Consider the following 18186-nt stretch of genomic DNA (forward strand, 5'->3'; position numbering starts at 1 on the left):
CCTGACAGTGAATGACTGACTTTGCCTTTACTTAGTTTTAATTTGTTTGTTGGATATCAGGTCTTCAGTTGTGTAAGTTTGATTGTTGGTTACACTTAAACTTTTTGGTGATCTTTTTGTATAGTTGCAGCTTTTCAATTGTATTGTTTCTTTCTGGCACAGGATTAAATGCAGTGTCTTGTTCACAATATCAGTTGGGCTTGTTTGGTGTGTCAGGTGGAGATTCACAAACATTCTGACAATCATGCTTTGAAAGTAGATAAAAAGTAGTGCACTACATTTTTTGGAAAAGTAGCTAAATTGTAGCTAGGTACACATTTTGAGAAAGTAGCTACAAAGTAGCGAATTTTTCAGTAGCTATCCCAACCCTGAGTGTGAGTATGCTCTCTATGGTACAGCGGTAAAAGTTCACCAGTATCCTGGGACCCAGGTGGGCTTTCTTGAGGCTCCGTAGGAAGTAAAGACACTGTTGCGCCTTTTTGACCATGATGGAGTTAGGGGACCAAGTGAGATCATCTGAGATGTGAATGCCAAGGAACTTGAAGTCAGACACGCGGCCTACCTCAGCTCTGTTGATGTTGATGGGGGAGTGTGCCTGGCTCCTACCCCTCCTAAAGTCTACTATGATCTCCTTGGTTTTCGGGGTGTTGAGGGCCCGGTTGCTGTCATCACACCATGCAGCCAGGTGCTGCATCTCGCCACTGTAGGCTGTCTCATCGTCACCTCTGATCAGCACACAGCCTTGTCGCACGCAGGTGTTCAGGGTGATGGGGGAGGAGATGAGGGGCAACTTTATACACTATACACACCAAAAGTATTCACTCAACCATCCAAATCATTGAATTCAGGTGTTCCAATCACTTCCATGGCCACAGGTGTATAAAACTAGGCACCTAGGCCTGCAGACTGCTTCTACAAACATTAGTGAAAGAATGGGTCGCTCTCAGGAGCTCAGTGAACTCCAGAGTGGTACCGTGATAGGATGCCACCTGTGCAACAAGTCCAGTCGTGAAATTTAGTCCCTACTAAATATTCCACAGTCAACTGTCAGTGGTATTATAACAAAGTGGAAGTGATTGGGAGCGACAGCAACTCAGCCCCGAAGTGGTCGGCCACGTAAAATGACAGAGCGCATTGCAAAGCGCCGAATGCAGTGGTGTAAAGCGCGAACACTGGACTCTAGAGCAGTGGAGACGTGTTCTCTGGAGTGATGAATCACGCTTCTCCGTCTGGCAATCCGATGGATGAGTCTGGGTTCGGCGGTTGCCAGGAGACGGTACTTGTCTGACTGCATTGTTCCAAGGGTAAAGTTTGGTGGAGGGGGATTATGGTGCGGGGGTGTTTTTCAGGAGTTAGGCTCGGCCCCTTAGTTCCAGTGAAAGGAACTCTTAATGCTTCAGCAGACCAAGAGATTTTGGACAATTTCATGCTCCCAACTTTGTGGGAACAGTTTGGGGACGGCGCCTTCCTGTTCCAACACGACTGCGCACCAGTGCACAAAGCAAGGTCCATAAAGACATGGATGAGTAAGTTTGGTGTGGAAGAACTTGACTGGCCTGCACAGACTCCTGACCTCAACTTGATAGAACACCTTTGGGATGAATTAGAGCGGAGACTGCGAGCCAGGCCTTCTCGTCCAACATCAGTGTCTGACCTCACGAATGCGCTTCAGGAAGAACGGTCAAAAATTCCCATAAACACACTCCTAAACCTTGTGGAAAGCCTTCCCAGAAGAGTTGAAGCTGTTATAGCTGCAAAGGGTGGGCCGACATCATATTGAACCCTGTGGATTAAGAACGGGATGTCACTCAAGTTCATATGCGTGTGAAGGCAGACGAGCGAATACTTTTGGCGATATAGTGTATTAATGTTATATATTATATTACTTTATATTAAAATGGGGGCAACGTTATATTAACGTCTTTGTTTTGGAATGGGATGTCCAACAAGCTCATATGCCAGGTGTCCACATACTTTTGTCCATACAGTGAACCAGCGCATCAGACTTTTATTTTGACACGTTGTCTAATGTTCATAGGAGAACGCTCAGTGATTAGGTGAGGCTGTTTCATCAGCCGTGCGGTTCTGAGCAACACAGTCTGTCAGCCTCTCGCTGCTGTAGTTAATCTCTCCTACACTCTGCCTCCGTGTCCAAAGGTAAGACTGAAATTTCAATTCAGTCTGCGTTTTACGGGCCTTTAGCTTGTTCTGTGTGTTTTCCATGTGAGGTGTGACGCTTGGCAATCGCACTGAGCCTGAATGAGAGAGAAATCTCACCGAACGAGGCCGAAGTCAGCTTATCATTCACCAGCTGGTGAGCAGAAAAGCCAACTTCGCGTCCTCTTCGCAGTGCTGTCCACATAACTTTCTTACCGCTGTTAGGTATTTTCTCCTAGCATTTATACCTTATTTTGGCTTTTATTTCTGACGACTGGGACTTTTATTTCGCCACATTTAAAGAAATTATTTTACTCCAGTACGTTACGTTACTGCTGTCTTTGAGTCTGATGATGCTGAGGTAAACTGTGTTTCCCGTTTGAGCTCGATTTTTCCATTTAAACGTGTTAATGTGTTCTCTATGTCGGCCATGTGGCTTCTGTTCCTTCCGAGCGGTTACTTACGCCAGCGATAGTGATGTGTCGTGTTCGAATCGGTTCTTTGAGTCGGCTCTTTGAGTCGGCTCTACAGTGAGCCGACTCTGATTGAGCATTTTTTCGTTTCTTTTCTTTTGTAAATTAACACCGGTGAAATGAGTAGGTCTCGTGACCCTGTCTGTGGTCGAGGTAGACTACTGTGTACTGTATGTGGCATCAGCATATACTGAACACTGCATCCTATTTTATCAGCCCTCCAATCACTGCGTGGCAACCGTTGTCGGCAGCTTTTCAGCGTGAGATTTATTTACAATCCTAATTGTTTTAAATGAGGATTGTTTTACTCATGTTTTAGTCATGTTTTTATGCATTCTGGTTTACTTTTGAAAAAAAAAAAACTATTTTCTGACTCTGATTCAGAATCAGAATCAAGCTTCATTGGCCAGGTATGCTTACGCATACAAGGAATTTGGTTTTGGTTACAGGAGCTCACCGTGCACAGTACCAGACAAACATGTACATGTAGTGAATAAAATAAAATAAATATAAAATATAACAAAATAAAAGATGCATTCCTACCATCACTCACTCAAACACACACACAGCCATACCTGTAAACCTTACAGCTCTGTATTTTCTCATTCGTAAAGCACTTTGAATGACAGCAGTGTATGAAAGGTGCTACATAAATCAACTTGCCTTGCCTTTTAAAATACGCTCCATACCCAGACAGGCCAGGACGTTGTTTTCTACCCGTCTTCCAAACACTCCTGTTTTTTTTTTTCCTCCGTTTGCGAGTCATTTCATTTTCATTCCATTAGTACTTGAGTCCAAAATGAATAGGTTAAGATGGAGCATTTGAGCAAAATCTTAATTTATAAATGCTTAAACACTTTTAATGTAAAGGGATACATTCATTTCCTGAACACTGAATAGCATAAAACATTTTAACACCGCTGTTATATTTTTAAGAGCTTTTAAACTCGAGTTACAGGAGTTTAAAACGGCGCCTTGTGTACTTTTATGACGCTTAGCAACCAACCAGCTCTCAGTAGCAGTAATGTAAGCGTGAATGAAATACATCCTTCTACTTTCTAGAATTAAAGGAAAGTTCTGGGCGAGTGATTAGAAACTATTTTTACTTGTTGTTTTTAGCCATTGAGCTCCTTTCACTCCCATTCATTGAGGACTCGCTCGCGGGCGCCCTCTGGTGTTTTGCAGTCATGTTTTTGATAACAGGGGAAATAGGAACCGGCCAGGCTCCTCACGAACCGGCTCTGGCAGCAGCCGCACAGCCGTACGTTTTCACGCATGTGTTACCGGCCCCAGGACCAGGGGACACCCAGCTCTGGCGTTCGATTTATTAATACAAAAATATTAGCAATTTAAATACTTGAATATCAATTCATATAAATTGCATAGAATAAATACTCAAAACCCAACAGAAACTAGGAAAAGAAATAAAGACCACAAATTCACAAAATAACCCAATTAATCACTAATGAGATAGTAAATAAACATACCCAGCTGTCACTGTGTCTTAAGATGTCTTGACAGTATTTATAAGATGTCTTGAGACATTTTCTTATGCCAAGACATCTCAAGAACGTCTTAAGACATATGAGTGAAGACACTGTCTTTTTCTTGAGACATGAAAGTTAACGTCTTAAGACAAAGAAGTAATTATTTAGTGTGTCTTGAAGATGAGGCATGACTTAAGACATCACTTTGTCTTAAGACACAGAGATGTTGTGTCTTAAGACAGTTCAGTTGAGTCCAAAGAGTAGTCCATTACAAAAAGTCCTGTGATATGAATGTGGTATTCCTGTGGTACTGCCAAACTTACAATACAAAATTACAATTAAGGATTACCAGGATTTCCACAGCACTGCCTAATGTAAAATATAATGAGAATATAACAAGTATGTCCTCAAGAAACAGCCTACTGTAATCTTATGGTTTTTGTGTGATTTTACTAAAAGAGCATTCACTAAGGTTTTTCTTGCTGTACTTTGGTGATTCTTTTTTTTTTTTGTATGTTTTGTTTTTTGATTATTGCAGAAATGTGTTTACAGCAGCAAAAGAGCAAAAGGAAAAAATCAATTCTTAAACCATTTACCTTACCTTAAAATGTTTAAACTCATTTCTTTATATCATTGAAGTTTATGGTAGAATAACTTTTAATTTGTAACATTTACCAATGGAGATAATCACAGTCAGTCACAGCCTTTTGCTAATTTGCAGAAAACATGCTATGATTAAAACATTGATCTATTTTCAAATGTACAATTGTAACCAGAGACAACAAGCTAGGAACCAAGATAAAACAACTTTGAACTAATAGGAAGTAAGTGTACTTAACAGCTAACCTGTGTACTTGAGAGATCACACACCACCAAAACATAATGCAGAAAAAGCACTTGGTTCCCTCTCTTCAACATCTACACTTCTGCTTATTTTCTTAATCAGATCAGGGCTGCCCACAGTTAGACCATTAGGACTTTTAATTTGGCCCAACAGAAAAAGAAAACAAACTTTTTTTATATACCATGTAAAACTTTCAAAATTATTATCTCCAGGTATTTGGAAAACACGAACAATAATAAACAAATGTATTTGAGTAGTAATATAAAGATCTATATTGTTTCACCACGTAAAATTACATCATAAACAGATTTTTGTTTAAATGTCCAACTTCATACTTTGACTTTAATATATTAAGACATGGCCTCCAGTGATGCTGTATAATAATGCTGTACTGCTGTCTCATGTATTTCAAGAGTTTGCAGTTTTCTACTCCGTGTCCAGATTAAAACAAACAAACAAACAAACAAAAACAAAACAGCACAGTTCATTCAGTACAGCAGAGGCGCGAACCAAAAAAAAAAGCTCTATAGGAGGACAAACAAAAGACTGGCGGGAGTTTCAGACCAATTAGAGCGCGAGACTCCGCCGCTTGGACGTTCGGTTTTGAAGCGCGAGCGCTCTCCGCCGTTCCTCCTTTTAAAGCCAAACGCGACCGTTACAGCCGTTTACAGTGAGTGACTGACTCGCGTCGCTAACGCGGGCAGTCTTATCGAGTTTGTTTAGTGAGTGTTAAACCTCGATAAGACCGTCTCTTACATTCCCTATTAAGACAGCGCCGCCTGCCGGGTGACGCTTTCAGCTCCCAAAAAGGAGGATTTTCAGCTGCGTAGTTGGCTAACTAGCTGACTGGACCGAGTAGAGTGGCGACTGCAACGGTCAGAATCTGCTTTTAAAAGGTGAGTAGTGACAAAATGAGATGAGCAGCCTCACTAACAGTCAGCTGGAGTAAACTTTTATTTCTGTATTTCTGGGTTGATCTGCCGAGTGAAGACACCAGCGTTAGGTTAGCGTATGTAGTTAGCTAGCTAGCTAGCGGCTGAGCGGCTTGTCTGTTTATGCCTCGCGGCTGCGTCAGATGTCGCTTAGCACCCGCTCCAAATGAAAGGCTGCCTCAGAAATAAATCTAGTATTGATCACAGTGCAGCAAGGTTAGCACACTGAACAATACAACAATAAAACTGAGCACAGTCCGTCAGTCTGTGTAGTTCAGAGAGGGTGGTAATGATTTTAATTTGCTCAGTTACATTTACTCCAGTAACATCTTGGTGGATTTGTACTTTCTAGAGTATTTTTAAAATGTATTATTTGTGCTTTATATTAATAATCTAATGTTTTACTCGGCTACATTTATTAGAAATATAAAATGACCAGTTTTGTGTTTTTCATTGTTATGCTTTGCTGTTATTGTTTTGCTGCATTTACCTCATGTGTCTGTTTTGTTTTAGATGTTTCTCATCAGAAATCATTTGAAGCTGAGCAACTGGTGAGACTCAAGTTTTAATTTTTTAAATAAAACTATGAATGTAAGACAGATGTTTCGATTTGGTGGGTATTTCAAACAAATATATTTCATGAAGTATTTTTTGTAATACAGAAGAGCAGAATGTTTAGGTAAAGCTGGGTTAGAGTACTCAAATATCTGCGCTTTGTTCTTTCAATTATTAATGTTATTTGCCATTACAGCTGTGTTCAAAATATCGATATGGCAATATCACCAACACTGTATCAATATTTATGAATTTACTTCTTCACAGTGCTTTAATGTGTAATACTGCAAGTCTCAGAGCCCTACAATTTATAGCATAAAGGCATGTGGTAAACATGCTCTAATAGAGTTCAGCTCTTATTAATAATCATTTCATGTAATAATTCTCTGAGAGAGATTAGAGGCATTGAACTCTTCAATCGTCTTGTTCTTGTCACTGCCACTGTGAACAACTCTGACTCTAAGTTTTTCCACAATGGAACATTTTGTATCAAACTACTTTTTTGCATCTTAATGATGAAATTGTGCTTAAAAATCGTGTAATTCTCCTTTAACACAGCTTTTAACAGATACAGATATCAGTACTAAGCTCACACCTGCCTCAACTGCAAATGATCATTTCTGTTACGTGTTGACTGAGGCATGTTAGAGGATGAAAACATGTTAGAGGCATGTTAGAGGATGAAACACAGTAAGTTTTTTAAACAAATTCTGTAACAATTCACAATGTTTAATATTGATCACTGAACACATAAATACACATCTTTCTCCCATGATTTGTTTACTTTCGGTAAGTTGAAAGTTTATTAGAACCACCTACCGTGGTGCCCTTTGCAGGTTTATAATTACAGACTATGGCGTTACTTCAGTTTGCCAGAGTCCCTTTAGAGACCATCATAGTACATCTACATTGTGACCAACCCTGGTCTGATAGATATACCATGTGGCCAAAAGTATGTGGACGCCTGAACATCACATCTATATGTCATTCTAAAACCATCGATATATACACATGTAGTGATGATGAAGCAAAATTAGTGATAAATCTGAAAAGTTGTTTTTATTTTTTGGGGTACTTTTGGAATAACTGTTTTGAACAATATAAAACCAGAGTTAAAATTTTGCAGGATTACAAAAAATCTTAGGAAGCTGTAAAAGCTCTATGATGAACAGAGCTGCAGACAATTATATTAAAATAGAGAAAGCTGTGTAGAATTGAGAATAAACTTCCAGAATGCCTCACATTTGAAAGACAATGATCAAGTAGCTATTCATCGTGATTTATATTAAGAAATTAATATAAATAATTGTGTTTATTATTTAATAACTAAGTATTTTTGCCATGTCATAATTCTTTTTGTTCCCAAACTTCCACTTCTGAACAAACCTTTGGTTTATGTGTTGGTGTCTAGTTTATAATATTTCAGTCAAAACTGTTATTATATTACAAGTGATTCCAAAGTTTTAAACGGTAGTTCAACAGCAATATTTTTATAACCCTTTTTTTTAAATATCTTTCTGTAAAGGGATTTTTGAGGCATTATACTCTTCAGAGGTCTGGTTCCTGTCATCACCGCTCTGAACAATTTTGACTGATGAAGTTTCTCTAGAACCAATCTGAATTACTTTGTTTACCTGTTTACATTTAATTATGTAAAAATGTGAAAAAAATAATGGATCCACTTAAAAGATGTGGCCTTCAAAGCAGCTCTGCCAAGTACTGTCTCACATGCAGTTCTGTGCAAGTGTCTTACAGATCCAAGAAAATTGTTGGCAACTATTTATCTCAGCATTTAACAGTAAAAATATACACAAATAGTAGTAATTTTAATAATAGAGTACATGAATGTAAGTAACAAGACTTTTAACGTAAGATGTTATTGGATAATGACACAGCCACGTCATTGTATGGACTTGTCCTCCATGACAGCACACCTGATTTGGCTTTTGATTATGGATTAATCAAAAGTCAAATCAAATTGGTACAATTTTACATTATACGTTTTGAATCTGTAGATCTAAAATCTGTGGGTTTTTTTGTACATAGTAAAAATTTCTCCAAAATAATGAATCTTATTTAATAGAAAAAAATTAGAAACTTTCTGTATAGTATGTTTCCAGTTTTATTAGCTTATTACAAAACTGAACTGAATTTGATCTATTCTTATATTAGAACATTTTATTATTTACTATTATTTATTATGTGTGGATCAGACACAGCAGTGATGCTGGAGTTTTTAAACACTGTGTCCACTCACTGTCCACTCTATTAGACACTCCTACCTTGTCAGTCCACCCTGTAGATGTAAAGTCAGAGTCGATAGCTCATCTGCTGCTGCACAGTTTGTGCTGGTCATCCTCTAGTCCTTCATCAGTGGTCACAAGAGGCTGCCCACAGGACACTGTTGGCTGGATATTTTTGGTTGGTGGACTATTCTCAGTCCAGCAGTGACACTGAGGTGATTAAATGATCCACCACCCAAACAGTACCTGCTCTGTGAGGGTCCATGGGGGTCCTGACCACTGAAGAACAGGGTAAAAGTTATCTCGAGCAACCACAACATTTCAGGAGCTCAGAACTCGTTAGCTAGCTAGCGTTAGTTAGCTTGACGCTGATGTGCTGTAAGATCCACTGTTTGGTACCGTGAGGCTTTTTCAGTGATATTTAGCTTTACAGGGTGAGAGAGGAGGACATTTGGTTGGTTTTGTGTAATTAGTGTTTTAAAGGGCTGTGTGTTCCGTGTGTGCGTAGTGGAGAGAGGGGGAGAGAGAGAAGGGGGGCTGGAGAAGGGGGGCTGAGAGAAGGGAGAGAGAAGGGGGGGCTGGTTAGCTGGATGGTAATGAGTAAGGTAAGTTAAGCAGATTTTTAAAACCCTTCATAGCTTAAATATTTGCCTTTCCTCGCAAAGATAAGGTTTTATGTTTGTTCTCGACTTAAATTCTGTGTTATCTCGAGCAATCACAACATTTCAGGAGCTCAGAACTCGTTATCTATCTAGTTAGCTTGACGCTAACGTGCTCTAAGACCCACTGTTTGGTAACGTGAGGCTTTTTCAGTGATATTTAGCTTTACAGAGAGAGAGAGAGAGAGAGAGAGAGAGAGTGGAGGACATCTGGTTGGTTTTGTGTAGTCAGAGTTTTAAAGGGCTGTGTGTTCCGTATGTAGTGGAGAGAGAGAGAAGGGGGGGTGGGGGCTGGTTAGCTGGATGGTAATGAGCTATAAGGCCCACTATTTTGTAACCTCAAGCTTAGTTTGTATGTATTTAGTTTAAGGAGAAAAAGTGTGTTGGGTATTTTATTGGTTTCATGTGATCAAAGTTTTTTAAAAGGCTGTATGTACATTTTAGAGAGAGAAAGCTGTGAGAGGATTAGCTTATTAATTTAACTTAGCTGAAGAATATAGCAGGGTAAGACTCATTGTTCTTACCAGGTATTTTATTAATTCAAATAATCAGAGTATTAAAAGGACTGTAGGTTTTGTGCGTGTGTGTGCACAGAGAGAGAGAAAAGCTGTGGAGCTTAACTGGATGACAATTGACTGCAAGGTGGGGATGAAATATTTGGTAAAATATCTGATTGCAGTTCTTCTGACAAAGATTGTATCTGCTATTTGATCTGTTACTAATTTCAGTAAACGAAAGGCATGTGTTGTGGCCAAAAGACCAGCACATCCATTTTTTTCGGCTGAGGCTTGAACTCTCAAAGTAGTGTGCCAACCTGCCAGTTAATGGTGATTGTGTTGTCCTGTACACCGTATACAGTATACACACAGTATACAGTATACACACAGTATACACTGTGCATATCTCTGCCACCCATGCATCTGCTAAAAGAGTATTCAGCCCTGTTTGCAATATTGTAGCTTTTGAAGCCAGCGTCAGGGAACATGCTTGTTTTCTTGGTAAATAAAGGTAGCAGACCACCTGTCAGAGGAGCTCAAACAAACATCTCAAATGTTTTAATAGGTTATTTTATTCCACAGCGACGGGATGGCAAAAAATTGCCTAGTGTCATTAGCTGTGTGTTTCTAGGTCAACACAGCGTGGGTCAAAGGCACAGCGTTCGTCACACATTTGTTCAAGGCCTTTAGCAAGAACAATTTCCTTCTTGAGGTGTGGTACCTAAAGACTTCCTTTTCCATTTGCATAGGCATCATGTTCTTGGCTAACCAAAATGTGACTGCTTCAATAATTTCAATCCAGGGCTTGCTTTTTTCATTTGCAAATGCTACAGCGATTGTTGCCTGAGAGGCTACCTTTGGTTTAGTTTGTTGGTTTGAGAAACCTGTGCTCATCTGTGCTCTCAGACTCACACAGTTTCTTACACTCCTCTTACTCAAGTGAGTGCCTTTGCTTTAGGTGATGAAATAAATTGCCAGCTTTTGTGGTCACAGTATTTTTGGACGTTTTGCAAATTACTGTTGTTTGTTTGGGGTCTAGCCTTCTGTAGCCAAGAAACTTCCACACTACTGACGTGTCTCCCCTTTTAAGAACTAAGTTGTTCTCAGTGCTAGTGATACGATTCTCTGTAACATTGGCCATTTTTAGGCACCATGAGCTCAAGTCACGTGTGGTTACATCACAATAGCGGGATATGGCAAAATCCTATTGCATTTAAAAAAACACCGGTGTTAGTATTAAGTTGCCCACCCTTATATTTCAACAGTAGTTTCTTTTGTTTTTGTTAATGCTTATTAATTTGTTGTGGCACTGCTACCTATATGCAGTAATCTAGTTCAAACATAGAATACAATAAATGTATTTTTGTTTTTTTTTTCATTTTTAAAGCATTGTTGCAACAAGAGAGGATGACACCCTTGGGCGACTAGTGAACGATGAGCACAAGGACCCCAACTGTAAAATGAAAAAGATCATTGTCCAGGGAAAACTGCATCTCTGCGTTTTTGCAATGAGAGATATAATGCCTGGAGAGGAAGTAACCTACGACTATGGAGGAAGTGACTGGCTTTGGAGGAGAAAGGTTTGTAAGATGTGTTTGGAAAATATTTGAAATAGGTTTTACTAGCTTAGCAGTGTGATTGCGTCTTACTTTAAAACCATGCCTTTTGGAAAGGAAAGAGGTTTCAGAGTGCTTATCAGCATTTGAACAAAAGGTAAACCTTTGAAAGCCCTTGCAATGTGTCTTGCTGTCCTTGACATTGAGTAGAAGTTACATTTTCTTGAGATTAATTTAGATAATGGCTTAGCCTGAATTACATTTCTTATAAGGATTTTAATGGAATCTTAGTGGAAACATTTCAATTGAGGTCATAAACTTTAATCATCCACACTATTAATGCTATTAAAAATTATAAGCTGTTTTTGTATGATTGTTTAGTATGATAGTTTTTAGTATGATAATGTCAGTTCTAAAGATTGTTTTTGTTTACAACTATAGGGTGAATGGCATTATTAGCTTAGTGGTATGGCATTTTTTGGTTTAGGTATTTGTTGTTAACAAATGCTCTTCAATTCTAAATGTTTAACTGTGATATTTGAAATCCCTGTAGCCTGCATATAAGGACACTGCTAACATGAAGGACAATGTTGAACCAAGCTTCAGGTCCTGTGACCAACGCTATAGCTTCCACTTCTGACTTAAAGGTATTAAAAAGAAAAGTGGTTTTATATCCATAAAGTGACATTTGCATTACAGTATGTAATTAATGCATTGGTGTACATCAGTTACGATCAGTTGTTCAGAAGATTGTTTATTTAAAACTATTAGACAAGTGAATGACATTACTAGCCTAGTAATATGGCATTTTTGGTGTAGGTTATTGTCCTATTAAGTAGTTGTGATGTATAGATTGAAGTTTACATTACATGTACACTATGTGGTGTAGCCTAGGACAGCCTCGTTTATTTTGTATGAAATGCTCTTCAATTCTACATGTTAAACTGTGATATTTGAAATCCCTGTAGCCTGCATGTGAGGACACTGCTAACATGATGGACGTGGTTGAACCAAGCCGCTCAGCTTCAAGTCCTGTGACCAACACTGGAGCTTTTTCTTGTGGCTTAAAGGTATTTAAAAAGTGGTTTTATGTGCATATAGTGATTGAACTACTTGGTAGCTCTGCAGCTATTTATGGTCAAGTTACTTCAGGACTGATTTCATTTGTTGTCATATAAATTTGTGAGAGTTGTTTTTGTGTTTTTAAGTGAGGCCTTAGGGATGGTATTAGTTACACATGCTCTCAGGTTTTGCATTTTGGGGACCCTCTCAGGATAGAAATGTTTGAATGGTTTTAGTTACATTCACTGTCAGATTTAGCATAGTGGGGACCACGTCCAGGTAGAGACTTTCACTGAAGCAGTAGACATACAGGACAACATATAGACAACATTTCTGAACTACTGTGTAGTTTACCTTATGACTAATGTCATTCAGGGTCTCATATGAACTGGTAGTAGTTTACTGTTTTTAAACAAGTGTTTAAGGTTGATAATGGTTATACACTCTGTCAGGTCTGCCATAGTGGGGACCACGTCTAAGTAGAACCTTCCACTATAGCAGTAGACTTACAGGACAATATGAAGACTTTATTTCTGAATTACAGTTTAAATGCCCTCATGAGCCATGTCATTCAACGTCTGAAATGAATTTGTAATAGTTTCCTCTTTGTACACGAGTCTGTAAGGTTGATTTTGGTTACACACACTGTCAGGTTTAGTAGAGTGGGGACCACGTCTAGTCAACCTGAACCACCAGAGCAGTGAACACACAGAAGAATATATGGTCTATTGTTCTCAACAGCAGTTTGTCATCTCATAATTAATCCCATTAAGGTTGTAATATGAATTTTTGATTCATATTAAGATTGATGTCATTTACACACTCTCTTTTATAACATGGTGCATCTTCATGTCTGGTTAATTTAAAGCAGCAGACACTGATAAAACATTGTCTGAAGCGGCCTCAATTCGTAAAAATTTTACAAATCTTAAGCTTCAGCTTATTGATTTATTTTGTTTATTTTAATTATTGTTATGCTTATGAAAACTTTTTTAAAAGTAAAAAGATAAAGCAAAGAGAAAAAATAAAGTCAAAGTACATAGTGAGTCTGAGACCACATCGGAAATTTGGGATTTAATTCATTTAAACTTATGAATGAATTAAAAACAAACAAAGCAAAGCTATGACTAAGTAAAATGAAGAAGAAATATGCAAGGTTTGGCACTTTTTCTTGGTCACTATTACAGTGTTAAGGTCTTTGTATAATGTAAGTATAGATTGACTCTCGGGTGCATTTGATCTACCCATCAGAGGCTTTTACACAAACTTGTAAACCCTAACCCTAGTCCATGCCAACTTGAGCACATGCTGTCATTAAAGCAAATGGAAACATACTGTACAAAATACTAAGACATTCTGAAATTCATGTGAAGATTCTACTTTTCACACAGCCATGCTGATAAAATCTGTAATTAAGAACTTTGTAATAAATTACAAAACAGTGCAAAATAGAACCATTTTCACTAGTGGTATCAGACTTTTGGATTCCACTCTATACATATACATAAAGTACAACTCTGATGCAGTTTAACTGTTTACTGCAGTTATATTCCACATACAGTCTCCTCCAAAAGTTTTGAATGTAAAGGCCAATTATTTTGTTTTTGTTCAAAAGATTAATATGAGATGATAGATCAGAATTTCATTTTCATTCATAGATCAGCTTTTATTTTCTGATGTTTACATCTAGATGGCAGAACATGGCAACTTTTGTTTGAACCCACCCATTGTTCCAGTGAGCAAAAATAAAAGAACATGTGACTAACAGGTGTTTCTTGCATTAACCAGACCTTTACCAAATTGAGCAGCATTTCACCTCCTGAAAAGGAGACTGAAGGGAGAAACCCCCCAAAACAATTAACAACTGTGGTAAAAAGCCTGGACAAGCATGACAAAAGAAGAATGTAAAAGTTTGGTGATGTCAGTGGGTCACCAGCTTGATGCAGTTACTGCAAGCAAGGGATATGCAAAAAATATAAAGTGTTGACTTCTTTAATTTACTTTAAGAATCTGTTCCTATACATTTGCTTACCTAAAATTGGGTGGTCTGCCATCAAAGGCACCCTATTCTTAGTTGTTTAACACATCTAGTTGTAAATATCAGAAAATAAAAGTTCTAAACTGTCATCTCATATTCATTTTTTTATCATTTTTTTAAATTGCTGCAAAATGACAGCAAATGCAATCGATTCTGAAATAAATTATGCCATTTGTGCCAAAAGCATGTTTGATTAAAGATCAAAGCTTTAATGACCACTTTATGCATAAGAAAATTTCATATGATTTTCTCCTAGGTCCCTGTAAGAGAATACCCTGGAGCGTTAATGAAATCCGTGCTGTGGACAAGCACATGATGAGGTTCATTCAAAGCTGGAAAGTTGCAGGAAAAGCTGACTGTGTTCGCTGTATAGAAGCTGAACCACTGGCACTTAAAAACAGAGACTGGTTAGCTGTCAAGTTCTATGTAAAAAATTCGCATCACAGTATTGCAGAGACAGGTTTAAGACTTGGTCAACACATACACTATACTGCCAAAAGTATTTGCTCGTCTGCCTTCACACGCATATGAACGTATATCAGTGACATCCCATTCTTAATCCACAGGGTTCAATATGATGTCGGTCCACCCTTTGCAGCTATAACAGCTGCAACTGTTCTGGGAAGGCTTTCCACAAGGTTTAGGAGTGTTTATGGGAATTTTTGACCGTTCTTCCAGAAGCGCATTGTGAGGTCAGACACTGATGTTGGACGAGAAGGCCTGGCTCGCAGTCTCTGCTCTAATTCATCCCAAAGGTGTTCTATCGGATTGAGGTCAGGACTCTGTGCAGGCCAGTCAAGTTCTTCCACACCAGACTCGCTCATCCATGTCTTTATGGACCTTGCTTTGTGCACTGGTGCGCAGTCATGTTGGAACAGGAAGGGGCTATCCCCAAACTGTTCCCACAAAATTGGGAGCATGAAATTGTCCAAAATCTCTTGGTCTGTTGAAGCATTGAGTTCCTTTCACTGGAACTAAGGGGCCGAGCCCAACTCCTGAAAAACAACCCCACACCATAATCCCCCCTCCACCAAACTTTACACTTGGCACAATGCAGTCAGATAAGTACCGTTCTCCTGGCAACCGCCGAACCCAGACTCGTCCATTGGCTTGCCAGATGGAGAGGCGTGATTGGTCACTGACAAACATGTCTCCACTGCTCTAGAGTCCAGTGTTGGCGCTTTACACCACTGCATTCGACGCTCTGCAATGCGCTTGGTGATGTAAGGCTTGGATGCAGCTGCTCGGCCATGGAAACCCATTCCATGAAGCTCTCTACGCTGTTCTTCAGCTAATCTGAAGGCCACATGAAGTTTGGAGGTCTGTAGCGATTGAGTCTGCAGAAAGTTGGCAACCTCTGCACACTATGCACCTCAGCATAGTGGCTGAGTTGCTGTCGTTCCCAGTCACTTCCACTTTGTTATAATACTACTGACAGATGACTGTGGAATATTTAGTAGTGAGGAAATTTCACGACTGGACTTTTGCCATCCTATCACGGTACCATGCTGGCATTCACTGAGCTCCTGAGAGCGACCCATTCTTTCACTGTTTGTAGAAGCAGTCTGCAGGCCTAGGTGCTTGGTTTTACACACCCATGGCCATGGAAGTGATTGGAACACCTGAATTCAATGCTTTGGATGGGAGAGTGAAAACTTTTGGCAATATAGTGTTTCTTGAATGGAGAAGCTCCAGAACTTTATTATTTAACTTAAGTTGTTAATTTTCATGATTTTCTTCAGTCTGGTTAATCTGGTCATGTGGACAAGGTTGTATAAGGTGAGAGTTTTTTTTACTCTTTATATTATTATTATTATTATTATTATTATTATTATTATTATTTTAAAATAATTATTTTATATTTTATTTTATTTATGTTTATTCTTTATTCTCAAGTTTATTGTCTAGGTTTATTGCAAGATGCGTATTTGTTAGGGTTGCTGAAGTATGTTTATAACTTTTCCACATATCTCTAAGACTTATTCTGTGACTAATAAATAAGTCTTTAAACTAATGCATCTATCTGGATTAGTAATTTTGTCTGCATTAATAAGAAAAAAGCAGTGTTCCTTCTCAGCATGGAACTGGTCCTCACAAAGAATGAAAACGGGTGATGTGTGTAATGATGGTCCTCAGATATACTCAATACCTGAAATGTCCCCACAAGTGGCCTCCAGGTCAGGTCAGAATCCATTATGGTGAGATATTAGAAATTTGAAGTGATATTATGATTCACAAGTGCATTTTGACAAAGCAGGATTTTTTTTTTCAAATCTGAAGGACCTTTGGAAAGGGTGGTCCACACAATGTAACAATTCCTCCAGGTGACCCCCACAAGTCACAAAAACAAGTATATGTGTGTGTGTGTGTGTGTCTAGGGCAGGGGTGTCCAATCTTATACGCAGGCGGCCAGTGTGGCTGCAGGTTTTCCCTCCAACAAAGCAGGAGGTCACCTGATGAAATGTTTGAAGACTAAGACCAACTGATTAAACAAGTAGAATCAAGTGAGCTTCAGCTTGTGTAGAGTGAAAAACTGCACCTACACCGACCCTTTGCGGATGAGATTAGACACCCCGGATATAGGGAATGACACTGTGTGAACTAAATATGATTCAGGGAACTAGATTTAGTGGCGTGTCGTGACCCTTGTGTGCAAATTAAAACTTTATGCATCAACAAACAAACAGCCTACTTTCAGTAACGTAGGCTACAGCAAATCAACCTAGCAGCTAAAAGAAGGCTTATAGCTTTGTACATATTTAAACATGGCATCTTTGAATCATTTGGAATATAATTTCTTAATAAATGTGATTCCATCAGTAAATAATTTTTTCTGTTAAAATTTGATGTGGTTTGTCCAATGTTAATATGACTGTGTGCACTTTATATTTGTTAGCTTGGTAATTTTTCTGATTTGTATTTATTTTTCATTTATAATAATATATATATTTTTTAATAATAATAATTTTATTTATATAGCATAAAACTATATAAACTTTAGAAATACAAATGGTACAAATAAATCAATGCTCACCTTTTATTTGTATTCAGCCTTCATATACGAACACGACATCACCGTCAAATAAACATAAACTTCTCAGCTTTGTCAATATAAATATCTTCAAACTACAACACAGGCTGATTATCTTATTCTTATGTACATAGGTTGAAACAAAAGTGCTTCAGCCGGATAAGGAATATGAAAAGTGCTCAGAGTTGCTGCAGAATACAGAAAAAAAAGAGTGAGCAACAATAAAAACACATGTTGCTAGGGGAGGGACATGTCTGAGGGTTGATGACAACCTATGATGGGCCCTAGAGGTTTCTGGCAAGAAATACAAGCTTGTCTACATTATCTGGCTTCAAAGCTGCCCTTTTACATGTGACGATGTTGCCACCTGTGCTAAAAACCGTCTCAGAGGGGGAGCTTGTGTCCTGAATGCACAAGTAGTGTTTTGCCAGTTTGCTTACTCTGGGGAAGTTCTTTTGATAGACTTTACACCAGTCCAGAGGATCTGAGTCATTGTCAGCATCTGGAGCCAGAAGGTAATTGCTGAGCTCCCTCTCAACTTCTCCTCCTGAGTGTACTGAAGCTTGAATCTTGGGTCAACGAGCTATGCCATGTCAAGCAGACTATCCATTGCTGGGTCATCATACTTTTCGTTGAGGTATCCCATCACTGT

At 38.7% G+C, this 18186-nt stretch overlaps 1 protein-coding gene across 1 annotated transcript in view; it reads left to right on the forward strand.

The window, feature by feature from the left end:
• The first annotated feature begins 2049 nt into the window (after window positions 1-2049).
• The window catches only part of LOC118805286 (asparagine synthetase [glutamine-hydrolyzing]-like), a 37352-nt gene continuing 21215 nt past the window's right edge, over window positions 2050-18186 (forward strand). Inside the window, exon 1 of the mRNA XM_036565988.1 lies at window positions 2050-2157. The gene's annotated coding sequence lies outside the window, so the exon portion shown is untranslated. The remainder of the gene's footprint in view (window positions 2158-18186) is intronic.

This window comes from Colossoma macropomum, unplaced genomic scaffold, assembly GCF_904425465.1.
Source record: "Colossoma macropomum unplaced genomic scaffold, Colossoma_macropomum, whole genome shotgun sequence".
Taxonomy (NCBI): Eukaryota; Metazoa; Chordata; class Actinopteri; order Characiformes; family Serrasalmidae; genus Colossoma; species Colossoma macropomum.